Consider the following 22,057-nt stretch of genomic DNA (forward strand, 5'->3'; position numbering starts at 1 on the left):
GCCGAAACCGGTACAGAGTTTGCTTGTATTGAATCATTAGGAGAAAGCCGTGGTCCCATGGGGTTGTCTGAAGAATACTTGAAACAATTATGGGAAGAGACATGTTCACAAAGAGACGAATTGGCTGATTATCTATCTTAGCCATTTTGTTCTTTGAATTCTGCACGGCGACGCGAATTATTATTTTGAGTTTTGATATCCAACCCGGTTAGATCGTCATTAGACGATCAACCGTTCTCTTTCCACGCCACGATTCGTGACTTGATTTTCGGGGGTCGGATCGCCGCGTGAGTTAAAATGCCAACGTGTGTGTGTTTGTGTCGTACGCCTTCCTCCACCCGACACCGCCAAAGAAATAAAGTCGCCACGCTATGATCAAACGTGCCAATCGATTACCGCTTCGGCAGCACCGAGATGTCGTTAAAGGAGAGCGATCCACACGCACAAAAAGCAGCTGTGAAGAAGAAATTCGATTTCGATTTAAAGCTTTCGTGACTGCAGGGATTCATCTTCTTGGTTCTTTCGGTAAAGTCACGTAGAAGGGAAATAATAAAATAATAATAAAAATAATAAAAAGAAAACACAATATTATATTATTTTATAATGTTTTATTATTTTATTACTTTCCTTCTACGTGACTTTACCGAAAGGACCAAGAAGAAGAAATTCGAGTTACAACCGCCGTCGTCCGGAGATTGCCGCGGTTGTCGAAAATGCCCTCCAGTCTCGGGTTGCTGCGACGCTATCGGAGCCTGCGTGTCACATTTTCCACATCACCGTCGCAAGCGTGCGTGTTCGCGAGCGCGTGCCGGTGGTTTTGATGCACGGGATGTTCAGGTGCGATGAATGTACGGGGAGGAGAATCGCTTTTTTTTCTCTTTTTCCCCGACGCAAGTTTGTTTTCGTTGCCAAAAATTGCCGTGTGCAACATTTTATTCCAAAACAAAAAAAAACGATTGCACTCGGAGCGCCACTGGAAGGAATGTTTGTGGGCAATCACTGTTTGAACACATTTAGACATCGTTGTTTTTTTGTTGTTCATGTGATCGTGGCAACGGAAAATATTTCCGATGTTATTATTTACTTTTCATTTGACAGGCGCTTGTCCGACTTGACTCGAGATTAACGATGGCGCGGAGGAGGCGGACGCCAAGGTTGCATTTGGTGGCTGACAGCGCGTCGCTGATGACGGGCCGAGCCGAGCCAGTCCTGACTGGGATTCGAGCCTGCCGATCGATCACAGAGGCTCTAGTTTAGAACTATTGGCATGGAAGAGGACGCCAACATACCCTGCAAGAGGGGCTCTCTCGTGAAAGAGACCCTATCACCAGCAGTGGCATGAGAAAAACAACAACATTGCAGGCCTGCTCCGCTACCGTAGTAATGTTGAGTCATCTTCTTGGTTCTTTAGGTAAAGTCACGTAGAAGGGAAATAGTAAAATAATAAAAATTTAACATAATTAAATAATTCTCACGAGCTTTTTTCATTCAGACGCTGTCTTCCCGACAGACCTGTTCTTCACCTGAGGACGGCTGCTTGCGTTGTGGTCGAAACGTCGTCAGAATTATTTTATAATGTTTTATTTGTATTATTTTATTATGTTTTATTTTTATTATTTTATTATGTTTTATTTTTATTATTTTATTATGTTTTATTTTTATTATTTTATTATGTTTTATTTTTATTATTTTATTATTTCCCTAAATCGAAATTTACTTTTGAGTCCTTCATTCGTTAGCCGCTTGATGATTCTCGTCTCGGATCGATGAATCCTGACGATTCGGAGAAGCAGCGATTTAAATGATTTGTTTACTACCTCGTTCACATTGCATTTCTCGCTCTCTCTCTCTCACGTAGATCTGCCCTCTCATTGTTTAACATCACGTTTGCATGTAATCCACAGTGGTTTCGATGAGCGCGGTTGGTTTCGAAAGAAGTTCCACGTACACACGTCGGTGGATGTAATCTGTCTGTCCAGACCGTTGAGCATTTTCCCCCATCGCTTTGCGTGGCGTTTCTCGGGGTGTCAAAACATGAGCGCTAAAATCTGTGTCGGTGTTGTAGCATGGCCTCCAGAGGTGTGGACTCGAGTCATGTGACTTGGACTCGAGTCAGACTCGAGTCATGAATTTGATGACTTGCGACTCGACTTGGACTTGCATAACAATGACTTTGTCCCACCTCTGATGGCCTCTATGCATTCCCTGCTGCTGCTGCTGTCCTCAAATTTGCCTCGGACGAAATCGCACGCGAATGACGTGTCACGTCTCATCGGATCTTTTGTTTTTTAGGCTAAACAGGTTTGAGCCTGGTTAGTGCTTTGATGGGGGCGGCTGCCTCGGAATATCAGGTGTTATAGGAGGCTTGAACTGCGAGGTGGCAAGACGATGTCAGTGCAGCAATCGTTCGATGAATCTGTCTGCGTTCAGCTCGACTTTGTTACTCCCCTCGCATCCACGGGTTTTCTCCGAAGCTTCGCGGGTTTCTTCCAACATTCCAAACACTCGATGCAGGGGACTGGCTAAACATCCCAAGACAAGGGGGCCTTGCTGTCAAAGAGTCACCTGACTCAAGTGAGGCTTTCCAATTGTTATTGTTCCTCGTATTTTACAGAAGTCCATGAAAAATTTGATGGTGACCTTCTTAGGTGTCTTTAATCTGAGATAGATTGTGAAACCCCTTGCGTGGGACGATGGCATTCACGGATAATTCTATCTCGGGCTGAGTGAGATTGTTTCACCTCTTGGACCTTCCAGTTACTCCCGTCATTTGTAAGTTGTAAGAATTTGGCTTTTCGGGGGGGGGGGGGCGGGGGGGTTCAAGGGTAGGTCATGCATGTCAGGACATACAAATACGCAGCTAATGAGACCAATAACTTTCGAATAGTCCAATTTTGGTTTCAAAAAAAGGAAGGAAAAAAAATACATCCAGAGTGGATTCCCAGCTGATTCGGAGTCGAGCGTTTTCTAAACCACAACGCCACGCTGCTTGGCTCGTTCATCATCGGCCGCTGCTTTTGACATTGGCGGCCGGAGACTGGGAGTGGTCTATGTTGTGCAAGTACGCGGACAGTGGCCGCAAGAAGGAACACCTTGTAGCCGCCAGACACTAAGGGGTTAAACGGCGAATTCATACAGATTTTTTTTTTACAGGAGACACTTTTTTTTGGGGTTCGTTTTAGTTTGCTCCAGGCCCAGGGAGCTCGCACACAACTGTGCGTCCTGCACAGGCAAGAAAGCAGTTATCTAATGATTCATGCGCAGCAGCATGTGGTTTGTGAGCTGCTGCGGCAGAGAAGGGGAGGGAGAGAAGGGGAGATGTGGAGAAAAGCTGTCAGAAAGTGTGTCTACTGTGCGTGTGTGTGCGCGTGTGCATGTGTGCGTGCGTGTGTGTGCGTGCGCGCGTGTGTGCGTGTGCGTGCGCGTGTGTGTGTGTGCGTGTGTCCGTGTGTGTGTGTGCGTGCGTGTGTGTGCGCGCGTGTGCGCGCGTGTGTGTGCGCGCGCGTGCCAAGGGAGTGGCGGCACAGCGTTGCGAGTTCGATTCCCGCTCACGGCCAACACCAGTGACGATTATCTGAACTGGTCCTGGGCCTCCCCTAGGTCAGCCTCAAGTGAGTACCCGGTGCGGTGTGTAAACATCGCCACCGGGGAAACAAAGGCGGCCGGGCGTGGTGTTGGCCACCCCCACCCCCTCGTCTACCGTGCCGGCCTTCATAGGTGCTCGCTTAACAGCACTTGCCCCAACAGTCTGTTAAGGCAACGCGGGAGATCTTTGTCCTTGTGAAAGGGAGTAGTGGTGCGGTAGGTTAGCGCACTGCGTTAAGAACCCAGCAACACGAGTTTCATTCTGCACCGCGACAAACAGTTGTGAGCGATGCCTGAACCAGCCCTTGTGCTTTCCCCTCGGTCTTAAATGGGCACGGGGAGACAAAGGCAGCCAGGAATGGAGCCAGCCACACCACCACCTCCTCGCGCGCCGTGTGTCGCCCATAATAAGTGCTCACCCACGGTGCTTGCTCGAACAGTCCGTAGGGCTACGCAGGGGACCTTTGGCTTTGTGTGTGTGTGTGCGTGGTGGAGGAGGGAGTGGTGGGTGGTTCTGTGGTTAGCAAGCACTGCGGCCCAATCCCCGCAGCAACTCGGGTTTGGGTCCACGCAGTGACGCATGCCCGTGGACAGGTAGCCCATTGGAACCTGGCCAGGACCTGCCCAGTGCGAAGTTCTCCGTTAAGACTGCACCAAATAACAGCACCCAGGGATCAAAAGGATGGCCGCACCATCCTCGCAAGTAATGTGCGCCGACTGTTTTCCATAGTTGCTCGCGACCAGAATTTGTGCATACGATTTGAGAATGATCGATGTTGTTGTTACACGCCTAGATGGTGGGATTATGACTCATTTGGAACCGCTACCCAGCATCACACACACTCACAAAGACAAAGATGTGCCGTATACCCTTTAACAGACTGTTGGGGCAAGTTCACTGTTACATTGCTTTTATGGCTTTATTTTGGTGATTTCGAAAAGTTTTTTGGTTTGGCCATGTTTGTTTGTTGTAGTACGGAGTTAGACTGATGACTTTAATCTAAGTTGTCTTGTGGTTGTTGTTTGACTTGCATCCCACTGGGATTTTTGCACACAGCGTTGGCGTACGGTGCTTTTTCTGGAAGATTCTGCTGTTTGTTCCTGGATTTTTCTGTTTGCGCATAGTCACTTTAAGATGTTTTCTTTTTCTTGTTTTTCTTTTTTGTTTGTTACGGTTGCACCCCATTCAAGAGCCGAATGGCTCACAGGGCTATACCAAATAAATGAAACTGGAAATTGAAATCTGAGCGAGCACCTATGAAGACTGGCACGGAACACGAGGGGGTGGGTGGCCACCACCACGCCCGGCCGCCTTTGTATCCCTAGTGGCGATGTTTAAACGCCACACCAGGTACTCATTTGAGGCTGAGTCGACCTTGGGGAGACCCAGGACCGGCTCAGATAATCGTCACTGGCGATGGCCGTGAGCGGGAATCGAACTCGGGATCGCCAGGTTCGTAGCGCAGCGTAGCGCTAACCGCTCCCCACAACTGCCCAGCATCACACACACACCCACACCCAATGCACATCTACACTCCCATACACGCACACCTGCACTATCATAATCCCACGACCCACTCTGGTGGTTATGTTGCACACTCGAAATGAAGGACGTGGGCTGGTGCTCCGAATCGAGGGCAAACACATTTATTGTGGTTAATCTGTAAAATGCAACAGCACGTGTGTCACACACAGCAATTCTTGAACCGAGTCGCCATTAACCACGTGACTGGTGCGGTTATTCAATAATTCTGCCAGCCACCTACAGGCCCAACTCAGTCATCACATGCTGCTGTACACATACATCAGGACTTTCGCAGAACCACACTTTGCTGCACAAGGAAATAATTAAAAGAGTGGTCCATTCCTAATGTGCCACAGTTACAAAGACAAAGACCCCTCGTGTCGCCTAACAAACGATTGGGGCAAGTGCTGTTCATGACCACCTGACTGACATGGGCCACACGATGGTGGTGCGCAGATGTCTACACAACGTTACCAGGTACTCTTTAAAGGCTGAATTCAACCTCGAGGAGACCCAGGATTAGTTCAGATATCCCTCGCAACTGAAGCTACCCGTGGGTGGGAATCGAACCCAGGTCACCAGATTCCGAACGCAGCGCGCTAACCGCGATGTCGCCACTTCCCACACAGCTCGATCCGCGCCCAAGCTGTTAGATACGCACGGACGCACACGGACACACACGCGCAGATTCCTGCTCGTGCTCAAAGGGGTGCGACTCATTCATAAATCATGGATTTGTCACCGACCATCATTTTAACACTGAAACCTTTACGGATATTTATGACGTTTTTCCGTAAGACTAATTTCGCCTTGCCACTTTGTCGGAGAAACGCGAGCATTGCAACAAATGTGTTCTCTGTTTATTTTGTGCGAGGTTACAGCGATAGATCGATGCTTGCCCCGAGAGCAAGGATGAATATTTTTTTCAAACTGTGGTTGCAATGGCTTCTGTTATTTCTTATACAGGCTGGTCCCCGATGTCTTGTGCGACTCCCATTTAATTGTCTTAAACTTGAAGATTGTTTTTTTGTTTTTGACAACAGAAATTAATACGGAAAGGACATTTTTTTTTAGGGTCAATTAATTGGGGATCCTAAGACAAGACATCTGGGCCACCCTCTCCAATGTCAACACTTAATTCTGCTGTCGTACTCACTCAGCTGCAACTTTCATCGGAGAGCGCTGACAAGAACGTTTGAAAGTGCGCGCATTTTATAATGAATGCTAATGGCGAATTAAATCTCGGCTCATTAGTCTTCCACGGCATTGTGTAAAGCATACTATACGCTACGATTGCAGCGTCGCAGGTTTAATTCCTGCTCAACGGTTATGGCACACCCCCAGTGGGAATGCATATCTGAACTCGGATTGGGCCTCCCCTAGGTTTACTCAGCCTAAAAAGTAACATGAATGATTTCCTGGCACGGTGGCAACGGCATTGGCAGTGCAGAGGCATGTCCGTTGCCGGGTGTGGTTCTGAGCTCACCCACTGCCATCTGTTGTGCTGTGCTGGCCTTAATAGGTGCTCGCTGACAGCCCTTTGCCCAGGAGTCCATGAGGATAAATGAAGGGGCCTGTCTCTCGTGCGCGTACACCACGTGCGTGCTATCTGCCACAGGTCATCTGGTGACCCGCTCTTGATTGTTTTACCCATGGGCTGACCGTGATGAATACACCTGCGTGTAGATACGCGGTCCAAACGAAAAGCAGGCTTGATGCGTCGTTACCCGCAGTGAGCGCGCTCGGTGCTTGCAGGTGTATCAGTGCCGCATATTTGACCCCGGGGGTCGCGTTGCTACAACAGCCGCTTTCCAACGGGTCTACGCTACATTGAGCTCACAGTAAATATGACAGGGTGATCCACTTCTGGATGCCTCACCGAATTATCGTGATTATTCTCAACCGGCGATTGAATGTTGTGAAAGCTGTGGCGAGGGAATCGAGCTCACGTCACCGGGTTCAAAGCTCGGTGGGCTACTAGGTACGCCAACAATTTTTTTTGTTTCGTTTTACCAGGTAAGGCCCATTGAGCTATATACGGCTATTTTTGCAGAAGCGATCTGGCCATCAGAAATGCTAGGTCAACGAAGTGGCTTATCATCGTGTGGAATCAACGCACGTTCATTCTAGATGTGGAGAGAAAAACCGGAGGGCCCGGAGAGAAATCCACGCGACCACGGGGAGAGAGACACGCCAACTTCAAATGTTTGAATGAACATCTCCCCACCGCACGCCCCGAAACAATCGTTTGAGTTGATCGCCGATTGAATTTTTAAAACGCAACTTTTTTGTTGTCAGCGAAGTGCACTTAACCAGTGTCACCCAGACGAACAAATAGACGTAGTGATCCGTTCATAGATACCCCAATTTATATCTTAGTGGGGTATCTGTAAATGGTTCAGAGTAAATGTATTCAATTGCTAAACGTGAATTAATGTCACGTGTGATGGACATTTGTACGAGTGCTGCAATGGGAAAGAATTAGCTCAGTAATAGTCGGTTATTTTTAAGCATTACCAACATTTATTGTTATTGAATTGTGCAATTGTTTCAGGTGTGTGCGAGATCGGATTGCAATGCTAACTGGAAAAGGATACGTATTAAAAAATTAACCCAGCAGAATCTAGAGAAACGTTTCAATGGCAAGTGACGCTGTGCAATGACCGAGTGGTTTTGGGAAACATGGCCATGAGTTTGTTGTGATGGGCATTCAAACCTTGAGACATTGTTGGGCCGAATGTTGCGCATTTCAAGCGGAACGGCGGTATTAATGAAAAAGAAAATTATTTTCAATGGCACTTTTTTTTATTTTCTAATGTCAAGCCAAGGACTTTTAAATGATCACCTGTAGCGCAGCGAGTGTTACTTTGTTTAAAAAAAAAAGAGCACTGGGAGAAAGTCCACACGTTAACGACAGCGGCAGACGCGGTGAAATTGACGCAGAATTAGTCACGCGGCCTCTTCCTGTCGTTGCCTGGCCGCCTCGCAGCCCAGATGCTCGGTGTGTTTTCTTGCATTTGACGATCCCTTGCTGATCCACCAACCCTGCCTCCAGAGCGCTGGATTTCAGGGACGTGCGCTCGCCACACCCCGCGACGAGTTTGCGTTATTGATGAGAGAGGTCAGACCACCCAAAAACCATGCCTTCTGGAAAACCCGTGCTATGTTTACACCTGCAGCAGTGATATCTTTATTTTTAAACAACATTGTTTATATGAGCTCAACAGATGCCTGGGCAATAAAGATCACGAGCAGACGTTGCAACGACACTGGCTTTCACATTCTGATGCTTAATAATAATAATAGTTAAAAGTTGCACTGCCTTTAACAATCCACTGCTGGATGAAGGCTGTGTCGGTCATGGGCAGGGGTCCGCAACTTCCGACTCTAGAGCCACGTGCAGCTCTTTAAGAAACTCCTTTCGTGAGAGTCGTTTACTAAGGACCCACCGTCTCGTTTTCACCACACAGTGCATTGCAGCTCTTCAAATGTTGAGGTTTTTTTTACCGAATCCGAATTAAACGACTCCTCTTGTTATATTGGCTGCCTATCCTGGTCACGGGAGTTGTTGACCATACCCATCCCACTATGATTCTAAATGTGTACAAAAAGTTAAATGCAGTTCAATTACATTTCAACGCGAGTTTATGTTTTCGCCAGGCAAGTGTTCATTCAAGATAACTAATTATTCTAATTAAGCAGACAATGCACCTCTTACCTATATTTGTCTTTGCACATTAAAAAAGAAAAGTATGTTGTCGTTGTTGCACATACTATCAGCCACCAAGCGTTCTGGGAGTCATTTCCAGCAGCATTGGTTAAACACAAGGTACACCCTGGACTAATTTAGATATGTTCAGTGTCTCATCAGCAAAGTAGAGGCTTGCTTAAACCAACGCTGGTCAACTCCCAGATGTTTATAGGCAAGGATGTGTGTCTTTAGTTTGACACAATACACACAATGTTGTCATGGTTAAACTCCAGAATTTTTTGACATGCCACTGTCCAATGTAAATGTCAACACAAGGAATCACAATAGACTGGCACAATGCTGTAGTACAGCATTCATTACACCAACAGCAAAATACAGTTTACAAAAAATGTGGTTAAGAATGTTTGGTTAATTTAGACTGATTCTAAGCAAGAGATTCAAATTTCCAGAGACGCACAACAATGAACTGGATCTCACCCAAAGTAGGTTACCAGTACGAATCCGGGTCAGGGGTCAACAGCCCATTACCCCCTCCTCTGCCCCCTCGCCAACGTCAACAAAATACATTTCACTGAGCGTGACTTCAAAAGTAGTCACCCTTTTAAAGTGTTTTGGCCTCGATCATACAAATGTCAAATTTCCACCTCTAATCTCGGGGTTGCCAACCACCTTGCGCCCAGGGAGCAGACACTTGTCCCTCTGATTCCCACTCGGGATTCGTGTGCCGACTGCTACCCTGCATTTCACCTGGCCAGCTTCTGCCCGGTGCATAACTGGTGCCCCAAAACGTGGAGTCATGAGCTTCACCTGGAAGATGCACTCATGAAGTTCTTCAAAAGTCATCTTACCCCCCCCCAAACCCCCCTTGAAAACCAAACCGTTGCTGGATGAAGACCTCAACAAGCAAGCAATTGTCTCCCACGATTGTGCAATGCAGTAGTTAACAAAGACAAAGATCCCCCGCGTAGCCTTACCAGACTGTTGGGGCAAGTGCTGTTAGCGAGCGCCACCTATGAAGGCCGGCACGGGAACACGAGGGGGTGGTTTGCCAGCGCCCACGATCAGCCGCAGTCAACCAAGCACCTGCACACGAGCTGATTTCATCGCTCCATCTCTTTTTGACGCGTTCCATTCCATGGCTGCCACTCCGTCATTCCTCTTGAATCATCAGCCTCCATCTCAGCTGGCGACGCGTCATGCCCAATCCTCAATCAATCAATCAATCTTTATTTTATGTGCCAATATAGTTTTCAACAAAGTAAGCATCGGTCTGCCTGCATCTCTCTGCTTATCTGGCCAAGCTCTTGGTCTTATAGTTTTCATTGACGACCATGTTTATTAATCAATATACCATAACCAGTAGTAAGCACTGATTCGACACGTTCTTATTGAGGCACATTGGGTTAACTCGAGGCACATTGGGTTAACTCGAGGCACATGTGGTTAACTTTTTGTTAACTTTTTTGTTTGTAATGCTGCGAGTTAAGTTTGGTCGGGTCACATCGATCAACAATTCAACAATAGTCTCTCGCTTCCCAGGTCCTTTGTAAGGATCTAAGACCACGTGACCTCACAATCCCCCCCATACCCCCCCCCGACTCCACCGAGACCAGGCCGGTCAAGGTCACTGATGACATCTTCTTATCTCTTGTGGACTCCGGTTCCTTATTTGTCGCGTTGGCCGGCCTTGATAGACATCCCTGCTGCTGCTGCTGCCTCCGAGGCAGCAAATCGTAAACATCTTACTGGAGCGTCGGGAATCGGATATCGCTGTGAACGGCATGGCGCTACGGCGGTTCAAGGGAGGAAAGTCCTAAATAATCGATCACCACATCACAGCCGGAGTTCCCCAGAGATCAGTGCTTGACACCCAAGTCTTTTCCCGCTTAAGTCTCCCCAAACGCCTGCCTCCATCGATAGTCGGGGTGGCAGTATAATAAGTGGGGCAGCCACAGTTGGTCTCGTCAGCAAGTCGCGTGGGGTGGGATCAGGTGCGGGTAGTTTCCGCCACTTTCAAGATGTCTGGCCAGCTTTGAAGAGTAAGCTACAATCCCCTCCGGAGGGGCTTTAGATCTCTCTCTCTCTCGTGGAGGTTCTTCTGTCAGCAGAGGTGTGAGCAAGTAATTGTAGGGGCTGCAAATGCCAGGGTTTTACCCGAGTGTGAGACTACACCCAGATGTATTCCAGCAACTAATCTCATTAGAATGTACTGGTGACATGTGCACATCATTCCTCCACTCTCTCATTTACACCCTATTACACAGCGCTTTACAGGAACACCTGCGCTGGCTTGGAGACACGTACGCTTGGCCTGCCTAGGATCCAACGTAGGTTTAACGAGGCTGGATTGTGAGAGGACCCCACAGATCGGGACACAGTCACATCCGTGAGCTCCTCCAGCAGGCGAGGATACATTGGCTGGGTCATGCAGCCCGCATGTCCGGCCACCGCATGCCCAAGCAGCTTATGTTCAGCTGGAAAAAGGAGGCTAAACGAGCACGGTATGAGCTAGAGGCAAATCCTTATGGTAAAATACAAAAAATGAGCAATTGGGAGGTGGTCATGAATTGTGTATATATATTTATTTGAATATTCCACGTGGATATCCCCTTGAGATGGGAACATCTCGTTTGGTGTCAATTGTCACATACGTAGCAAAAAAAACATAATGACACTGTTGGTCGCCCCAAGCCAGCAACGGATAATCTAGATTCCCATGGCGGTGGTTAATCACTTGCTAACCTTCCAGCTATCTATCTAAAATTAATTTTGTGAATTGCCAATTACCCAGCAATTTGGCCCTCCCCCCCCCGGTGAGGCATTACTGGCAGATTTTAACAGATGACCTGCTCGGCCGACGAAGCCATCTGGCTTCACGGGGGTCACGGCTGAGCCTACAGCTTCACAGGAGGTAGATGACACTATCAGGCGATTCCTCTTGCCCTCGTTCATCATTGCGGGGTGGGCTAATTAAAAGCTGTGAGTAAACATCGTAAATCAGACTCTTGACTGCTTCTGGCTCCTTTTTTGCCGAAGAAGGCCGCTCCTCCCCCTCTGGGCAGCGGTGCTTTGTTTACGCACAAGTTGCCTTGACAACCTCAGTGTTGTCACACACGGTGTGGGAATGGCAACAACTAAAAAAAAAGTGGAGGTGTTAAGTTGTCGCGGATTTTTTTTGGTTGTTGTTGCTGGTTGTGTTTGTTTGTTTGCCCAGAGGAGGAAGGTGCTTGCGAGTGACAAGTGTGCGCGTGACCGTGTGGCCGAGTGCTCGAGTGTTTATAATTCTCCGATGGGGTTTCTCAGGTTTGACCCGCGCGGTGTATCGGCGTGATGTCCTGACGTTTCGCTTCACACGCTGTGAGCTGCTTCAGGAAATGAAGCTTCGGGTTTGTACGTGTTGAACTTCTTTCGTAGCCAACCGCGCTTGTCGGAGGCGCGGGGGAAGGACAGCAAATTAAACACATCAACAAGCAGCTCTGAAGAAATTAGTTTTCGATCTAGATTTAAAAGTGCATAGCTCCCATTGTCTTCCTAATATCGGAAGGAAGAGACCCATAGAGACCCACAGCGAGCCACAGAAACCCATATAGACCCAAAGCAAGCCACAGAAACCCATAGAGACCCATACTCGTATATATGGAAGTATGTTGAACGTCTTTCGCACCGTACGTAGCCAACCGTGCTAATCGGAGGTGCCGGGGGACGACAATCCCAACACAACGACAAGCAGGGCTCATAGTTGGGTACGCAAACTGCGCCACCACTCGCATTTAAAATCGGCAACATCGTCAGCCTCCGTCAATACCATGGCTGGATGAAGGCCTTCCCAATCCTGCAATGTAATTATCCGCCTAACACCTGCACGCGAGCTGATTTAATCACTTTCGTCTCGTCCGTGGACGTTTTCTCGGACCTATTCACTCCCTTGGCTGCCACTGCATCAATTATTTTGACCATCTGCCATCAGCTCTTCGAGCGGACGTGTCACGTGGCCTGCCCAAGCCTCACTTAATGCGGAGACATCATTCCGAACGCTGTGACATCATTTTAACAATGAAAAAATCCATAGCGTTTCTGTCTTAACTAAGTACAATGGATGTCCTGTGGATAGACTGGCCCCTGCCATAGGAATGTTCAAAATAATAGCACGGGCTCATGCCTTCCAACGGAGATTAGTGCCCATTGTAGTGCCAGTTTGAGTCACTGACTTTTAAATTGATAGATACATTAATCGAGCCTTCCAAATAAGGCCGTATTTTATGTGTACACATGTTCGCCGTTCGCGTGAAGTAATTGGACTGAACCGAACACGTAGTCCCTAGTTTTTTGCAGCATGGGAAATAAACATTGACTGAGTGGGGCTCCTGTACGAAACGGCATGATTTGTATTCATAAAAGCAACAGCTGGCGCTCATTTGGGAAAACAAATTTACAATGGAACAACTGCGTCGCATTGCATACTTTTTAATTTGATTATTTTTAAAGTGCATTTGTGTGCTTGTTTACGACTTATTGCAAAAACATCTTATTATTTTACTATGCACGTGCTTGGTAAGCAGGTACTTTCACCCAAAGAGGCGAAGGCTTTGTTGTGTTTGAAAAATGCTTTGCTGAAGTTTTACCACCAGCTCGGTGTTGTGGTCGCGAGCCTTTTAGCTCCGCTCACCAATTCGAGCAGCACAGCTGATTATTTGAACGAAACTAAAACTAAACTTTTTCTTGGTTCTTTCGGTAAAGTCACGTAGAATGGAAATAAAAAAATAATAATGAAACTTTATAAATAATTATATTATATTACTTTATTATATTATTATACTATTTTATTATGTTCTATTTTTGTTTTATTTTTAGTTAAATTTTTATTATTTTTATTATTTCCATTCTACGTGACTTTACCGAAAGAACCAAGAAGATGAATCCCTGCAGTCACGAAAGCTTTAAATCGAAAAATAAAACTAAACTATTTAAATTTTACCAGGTAGGGCCCACTGAGCTGTATAGCTCGTTTTCAGAAGCGACCCGGCTTAAATTATAGCCCAACGAAGTGGCTTATCACGTGGACATTTATAGCAGCTATAATAGCATGAACGCACGTTGATTCTGAACGTGCAGGGAAAAACCGGAGCAGCCGGGGAAAAAGTCACGCGACCACGGGGAGAACACGCGAACTCCAAACATACTAGGCGAGGTATTACATAGAAACCTACTTGGATAAAAACGTGCTCTGAACATTCCGTGTGTGGATGACTTCATCGCCATCATCAACAGTACCCTGTGTGTCATTATCCATTCTCAATTTACGGCTGCATCAGCAGCAGAATTTCCTGTTACACTTTCATGAGCGCTGTTCGTTGCTGGCCGCTTGGCGTTTTTGAGCCTTTGACGCGCAAAGCTCAGAAACGAAAACATTCCCATTAACGACAGTGACATCACGATCATCATCAACTTAATCTACTGCTGAATCAAGTCCTCCCCATGCTGATTCCAGTGACCCTGTAGCACTGCAGTGCTTCTCAATAACACGTTTATCAATCACACGTTTATCTTAAGATGGCTGTTTTCATCTCAACATTGGTTTCCCTCTCTTTGGCTGCCGTCCCAATGATCGCCAGCCTTGCCCGCTTCCCATGCTGAATGCTTCCCGTCAAAGTCGTACTATTATTTTATCCCCCCCTCTTCCCCTCCCGCTCCCCTCGCCGGTGACTAATTTCGCGAGCTCGTTATTTGCTCGCTTATTCCGCTTCTCCACCCCCCCCCCGACCCTCTCCTGCCTGCACGCAATTTCACTCCACGCCGACGTTCAACACTCTCCCACGCGCCTCGAAAAAGATCGCACGGTGTTTTAGGAAACTCAAGTGGATTTAAAAGCTGACGGGTAATATCTGTAGTAATAATAATATCCCTTTATTTACTGAGAGAGAGAAAAAAGGAAACCTCTCGCGCGGTCTCGACGCTTGTTTTTTACCGGGGGGGATCCGAACAAATTCCTCTCGTGAGTGACACGCGGGAGGGGAAAGCGGGGAGTATCCAGAGAAACCACCGCACGCACAGACGAGTACCACTCAAAAACTCACCACAGATGGATCCACGAATCCCATTGTGTGGCCAGCACCCCACACCCGACCACCTTTTTTTCTCCCCGACGCCAATGTTTTATCCCAACGCGCCAGTTACTCATTTAAGGCTGAGTCGACATAGGGAGGTCCAGGACAAGTTACTATATCACTCGCCCGCTGATGGTTACCCACGGCTGGGAATCGAAGCGCAAATCATTGGGTTCGTCGTGCAGTGCACAACAAAGGCAGCCCGAACAAACTGTTGTGGTAAGTGCTGTTATCGACCATTTATTAAAAAAAAAATATCGTGAATTAGCCAGCAGCACCATGTCCGGCCACCTTTGACTCCACGCTAGCGGTCTTTAAAAATCACGCCAGGTACTCGAACATGGCTGAGTAGACCTAGGGGAGTCCCCCACGAAAATTAGTTGTATCCTCATCACCGCTGTCGGCTGTGACCTGGAATTGAACTCGGGTCGCCGGGTTCGTTATCGGCGGCGCGCTGACCACCGCGCCACCGCTCCTCACGCCAGCGGACACGACGCTCACACCTTCGCATACGTGCACACACAACAAGGTGCCACGTGTTGCGCAAGCTCAGAATGTTGCACAAACACCGCGTGTTTTGACAGGACGCGTTACCCCTCTCGGTGCAACGCGGGGAGGGAGACGGCGGGCGGCCGGGCGGACGGCGGAGAAAAAAGCCGTAAAAGAGAAAAACGGCCAGATAACATCGGACTTGAAAGGGTGAAAGGCACTGGGTTTTTTTTTATATTCCACTGAAAAGAGGCCTTGTGAGATTATTATTGTGATGAATGGCTGCCAACGCCATGGAGTGCAGAGGACGTAATGCGCGAGAATAAGCAACGGTGGTTTTTGTTTTTCGTGGAAGTTGTCACCGTACAGAATGGAAGTGGCCTTCGAGTTGTCACCGGTAATTATTAGGGTTCGGTAGGAGTTACGGCTTTCCCCACCATCCCCCATTCCATTTGCCAAAAAAAAATAACCCGCCAACCTGCCTTGCGTTGCTTTGCAACTTTAAAGCGTACCGTTACGACGCTTGGTTTAACACGTAGGCTTTCACGAGCAATATCCATAATACAGTTTTTTTTGGGTTAGATTGTGTAAATATATCTGTCGTTAAGCTTGCCACCACCCGACACAGCCAATTTGTAAGGTCTGTCACGTAAACAGAGCATGCCAATTCGTTACTAGTACAGCACACCGGCGTGTTGGAGAGCAAAGCCACAACATTTACAATCTGAGTAGTACGATGCTTGCTTTGGAAAAAAGGAACGCTTTGTAACAACAATTTAAAAAAGGAGGGCGATGTTGCGTTTAAAAGATACACCGCTGGGTTTTCTCAAACAATCCTTTTAACCGAAGTGGAGAAGGGAGCGTTCCACAAGACAGAGGTCAATCCTCCTGTTCCTCAGGGACCCTTGACAACGGGAACAACTTAGCGAGGCGCCGTGGTGGCGAGATGTTAACTGCCTCTCCTGGTAGACAGGAAGTCGTGCGTACGATCCAGACCATCACGCCTGTATATTTGGAGTTTGCACATTCTACCCGTGGTCGCGTGGATATTTCGCCGGGTCCTGCGGTTTTTCCCTCCACATTTAGAATCAACACCACGCGTTTAGTTAACTCGGCTATGATACATTTTCCACGTGATAAGCCACTTGGTTGAGCTATCGTTTGTGCCCAGGTCGCTACTGAAAATGAGCTACATAGCTCAATGAGCCTTAACCTGGTAAATAACATTTAAAAAAAACTGTTTAATTTTAGGTATACGATTATTATTTTTCCATTCCACTGCCGGATGAAGGTCGTCCCCACAGGCGATGTCGGTCACGGGGATTGTTTGACCGCCTGCCACCACGCCGGACAATGGCCGATGGTGAAGATTGGCGGAGGGGTGGAGGAGGGAAACGGAGGCAGGGACCGGATCAGATCTCACTCGCCAATGGCGTCAGCCGTAGCAGGGAGTCGAAGTCAGGTCACCGGGTTTATGGCGAGCATAGTGTGGCAATCGCCCCCTAATGAACGTATAAAGGACTATAAATTAAATATACAGTATGTATATAAATGGGTCATCGGATAGCCTTGCGGTTAAAGTACTCGACACAGCCAATTGCGCGGTTTGCATTCAGACTCCCGGTTTCCCACTGCTCTCTGTAGAGAAGAGGCACGCACGGGTGCATCGATTCATCAAGTAAAAATGTATCCATTCGCTCACGATGCACATGCAGTATTGTAGCGAGGGCTATACCCGGCTCTGCTGAATGGGAGCAGTGCGTCGCTCATGTCAGCTGCGTCTTTTACGCAATTCGCGCTGACCAGTATGGTGAAGTATGGTCACGTATCTTCCCCCCCCCCCCGCATTTCTGATTGCACCATCCGTGATGACAGCCAGCCAGGAGATGGAGCGGTGAAATCGGCTGCTGCGGGTGTTCGGTGACTGTGAGAGGACCATGAGAGTTGCCGACAGCTTGCGGAGGCCTTCATCCAGCAGTGGATTGATCGTGGCCTTGCGATGATACATTGCGTGCGATTGGTTCACGGCTAAAGGAGGATCGATTATTGAACGAAATAGCGGCCCATATTCGTGACAATTCAACCGAATCGCGGGGTGTTGGAATCGTTCAACGTTGAGTGGAGAATTCAAAGTTAACTGCAGACTAGACGTCAAAAAAGCACCCCACATCATTTACAAGTGAAGGCTATTGTGTACCGCTTACACTGCGACTTTGAAAAATGCCCACAGCTTTATAACTGTGACCTGACTATAGGGGACTGAACTGTGGCCAGAGCACATGACTCGGTATTCATAACAACAATGCCCTTTATTTAGCCAAGAAAGCCTCACTCTCAGTCCCGTGACACTCTTTCAAGGGGGTTATGTATTGGTACTCTTAGTTTTTTCGCTAAAGTCACGTAGGTAAAAAAATGAAATTAAAATTAATAAAATAAAATGATAAAAATCACGACGTTTCGGAGGCAACACAAGTCTCCGTCATCAGGTGGGACCGTCACAGCCAGATTTGCTGTGTCAAGCGAGCCTCACTTCGTCACAACCAGATTTGCTGTATCAAGTGAGCCCCATTTGATACAGCAAATCTGGCTGTGACGGTCCCACCTGATGACGGAGACTTGTGTTGCCTCCGAAACGTCGTGATTTTTTATCCTTTTATTTTTATTAATTTTTATTTCATTTTTTTACCTATGTGACTTTACCAAAAAACTAAGAGGGAATCCTTGCAGTCACGAAAGCTTCAAATCTAGAGTTATGTATTGGGTTGTCCCTGGACAGGCTCTGCTGAGTGTTTGGGAACGTGGGCGGAAAACCAGAGAACAACAGCACGCGGAGGAAACCCATGCGCGAGAGGAGATAACGCTCGGACCTATGGATTTACAGAAATACATTCCCATTGATTCCTTTGCGGTGCTGAAATATTTCCGATCGCCCCAGAGCCCAAGCGTTACAACACCCGCGGACGTGTTCGCAGGAATATTCCCATCAAAGTGCCAGCCGGGATCAACTCCCGCTTAGCCTGTAGATCTGACAAAAAACGTGGTTGCATTCAGGGTGGGTTTGGTTTATCGCTGGACGTTTGTGAGTTCCGGTCCTACTCGAAATCAAGGGGAAGGAAGGAGATATAAGAACAATGTGCTCGCATATGCATGCATTCGTGATGTACATTGATTACCAGAAGAATAACCCAACCGGCAATGGATAACAATTCTAATTTATATGCATTCATTAATGCCCCCCCACACCCTTTCGTACGTGAAGGGCTCGCAAGGGACGTCATCACATATATCTCTCTGTTTAAGGAACGAAACAAGTGACGTCATCACATTTATCCTTCTATTTAAGGAACGAAACAGGAGGATTTCTCCACAAATCTGGCTGTCCGCCTGATGAAGCTAGTTGTAATTATTGGCGAAACGTCGTACCCAGATTGTAAATGTTGTGGATTTGCTCTCCAACACACCGGTGTTCTGTACTAGTGACAAATTGGCCACATTCTGTTTACGTGATGAACCTTACTAGTTGGCTGTGTCGGGTGGTGGCGGGTTTAACGACACATTTATATTTACGTGATCTAAGCCGATAAAAACCTATATTATGGATGATATTGGTCGCGAAAGCCGACTACGTGTTAAACTTATTGCTTTACTCGAATGGTCCCTTTCCTCTACCAAAACCGATGTTAATGAATTGCCATGATTCGGGCCTGAAATTCGATTCGAAGACTGTGGGTGAATGTACAAGCGTGGATGAATCGGGGAAGGAAAATAAAACCATCGGTGCAATGCAAGTCATGAGAAAACTTAATAATCCACAAATCAACGCATCGTTTTATATATGTAATAATGTATCCGTACACCTCCGGCAATGAGCAACGTTTCTTGGCCTTTGCACGCCATGGAAGCGAGCGTAGCGTTTTTTTTCATTCTGATGGGTCCAGAAGATTATTTCCTAGAAATAAGGGGAAGGAAGCGAGACGGGGAATGAACAAAGGAAGGAAGGATATGAGCGGACGTGTATTTTCATAACGATCTAGTAAACAAAGGAATGCGTTTGGGCCGAGTGCCCAGCCAGATCAGAGTAAGGCAACAACATTGCTACGAGGCATCTCGCCACGGAAAATGCAACCTGTCACCATGTACCCATTGACCTGGGCAAGTTTTCAACGGTCCCCCACTATGAGCCTTCACTCAGAAGTTAAGGGTGCCACTGATATCGAGCACAGGGAAGAGGCGTGCTTCGTGATCGGGAGAGGCTTGCCTTGATTACGGACACAACGGCCCACTGGCTGTCCTGTTCTTTGGTAGCACCCCACGCTGGGGAGGGGGGGGGGCAGGGGGGGGCAGGGGGAAGAGGAAGGGGGGGACAGGGGGGAGACAGGGGGAGTAATGCCATATTGTAATCAGATTACCAAAAGGCAAGAACTGCATGCTTGATTACTCCGTTTTTTCCCTGTATAGTCACATTGTTGTTACTTATCATGCACAGATTTAGATTTTTTTTTGGATGGGTTTATTTGTTATGTCAAAAAAAATTAATCAAGATGGTGAAATGTTATTAGCAGCTTGGGATAAAAAATAATGCCTTTTATATTTACTCAGGAACGACTCGCCTAGTCTCAACACATTTTCTGGAGGGTATTGCATTGGGATGTTTGTCCAATTCCATGACTGGCTTTTGTGGAGATGTTGAAAGGTAACAGGAGCATCCAGAGAAAACGCCACGCATACAAGGGGGTAATTCTCAAAGCTCTGCACAGATAGATTAAATAATCCGTTGCTTGTACAGACACTCTGGCCAGCTCACAGTATGTATGTTGAACTTTTTTCGCACCGTACGTGGCCACCTGTGCTAATCGGAGGTGCGGTGAGGCTACAACACCTGATATTGCCAGGCATTCTCCCATCCAAGTACTAACCGGGCTCAAATCTGCTTCGCCTCTGATGACTTACCAAATATTCAGGGTGATTTTTTGGATCTGCGTGACATCACTAACAACAAGTACATACAGCTCATGGTACAACGCCTACGCAGTTTAGTGGTAATATGCATGAACTTACATGAAAGAGCAAAGTAAGTGGATTACTTTTAACCGGCAAAATACACGATTATGGTATACTTTTTAGGAACTTTAAGCAATTGATAATAAAAGATTGCTTTCCAAGTCCACCCTTCCAAACACTGTTTCTAGTTTTTTGCTTGTATGTTGGTAGTTTCATATGGTCTGTGTTTCTAATTCCAGCGTGCATTGTCCCTGCTGTCACCGCAAGGGCCTCCTGCAGTGGCAGAAGTGACTGAGGCATGTGTTAGGGTGTGGCCCTCTGCCAAAGGTGCTTGCAAAGTCCCATTCGGTCCTCGGTCAGAAGAATTATTCCCACCACTGCTATAAGAGTTGCAATGGCTCAGGGAGGCCTAATTCCATCATAGGACACATCACGGCTGATGATTATAATGACATTGCTGTTGCTGATAATGATTATTGTTTTGATGTTGAAGCTGTTGCGTAGTAGTTCGTGCACAGCGCAAACAAACATTTTTAACATTTTTACCAGGTAAGGCTCCACTGAGCTATGTGGCTCTTTTTCGAAGTGGCTTATCACGTGGACATGTATTTCAACCAAATAGCGTGCTGTGCTGATTCTAAATGTTGTGAGAAAAACTGGAGGACCCGGAGAAAATTCCACGCAACCACAGGGACAGAGAACGTGCAATCTCTAATTATACAACAGGCGCCATGGTCAGGATCAAACCCACGACCTCCTGTATACCAGGCAAGGTAGTTAACATCTCTCCACCATGGCTAACACCGGTGACGAGTGATAGCTGAGCTGGTCATGGGCCCCCACTTAAAAAAAAAACTAATTGACCAGCACGGTAAAGTCTTAAAGAGCATTATAATTGTGAGCAGGCTGAGTGTTGCTGCAACTTCCAGGGCCATATTATTCATCCACGTGCGCTACGAACCAGGAAACCTGAGTTTGATCCTCAGCCACGGCTGAACCAAATTCTCCCCCCACTCCACCACCTGACCACCCACCATGGAAGATACGGCATGGAGAGGCCTTCATCCAGCAGTGGATTGACAAAGGTCTTTACATTATTATTATTATTATTGTATAATAATCATTACTATTGGAAACCACACCCGGCCACGACGCTCTGCCGTGATTCGATGAACCCAAGTGCTCTTATCTTCGCTCCGATCTCACCTCAAATTTCCCAAAATGCTGCAGGACAAACGCGCGCAAGCGTTACCGTGTTCGTGCCGCTGTCTTTACAATGTCAGGAATTAGTCCTCGGGTGACCGTGGCGACTGTTAATCTCGAAGATCCGTGAAGCAGCGGTGGTGCGCTCGATTTAAAAAATATTTTTTTTGTTTTGTGTAAGTTCACTCTGTTTCATGCCACTGTGCTTTCTTGACAGCTGTACAACGTATGCCTTGTCTGGTGGAGGCTCGTGTCACTTTGACTGATGAATTTTGTACGTGCGTTACCTTCAAGATGCTTTCTTGCAAAAAAAATTGGGGGGGTGGGGGGGGGGGTGTGAACATCAAAGTAAAGGGCAGTTAATGTACATGCAGTGCTAATGGTGGGCGCGGTAGGTTGGCCCAGTGGCAAGGTTTCACAGCTAGAAGAGCCTGGGTT

The 22,057-nt window shown here is 47.2% G+C and overlaps 1 long non-coding RNA gene across 1 annotated transcript in view; it reads left to right on the forward strand.

Annotated features, from left to right (window-relative positions):
• The window catches only part of LOC144729528 (uncharacterized), a 74,564-nt gene extending 73,092 nt beyond the window's left edge, over positions 1-1,472 (forward strand). Inside the window, exon 3 of the long non-coding RNA XR_013587719.1 lies at positions 1,099-1,472. This is a non-coding gene — a long non-coding RNA (uncharacterized LOC144729528). The remainder of the gene's footprint in view (positions 1-1,098) is intronic.
• The last annotated feature ends 20,585 nt before the right edge of the window (positions 1,473-22,057 follow it).

Source organism: Lampetra planeri, chromosome 33 (genome assembly GCF_965212315.1).
Source record: "Lampetra planeri chromosome 33, kcLamPlan1.2.h2, whole genome shotgun sequence".
NCBI lineage: Eukaryota > Metazoa > Chordata > Hyperoartia > Petromyzontiformes > Petromyzontidae > Lampetra > Lampetra planeri.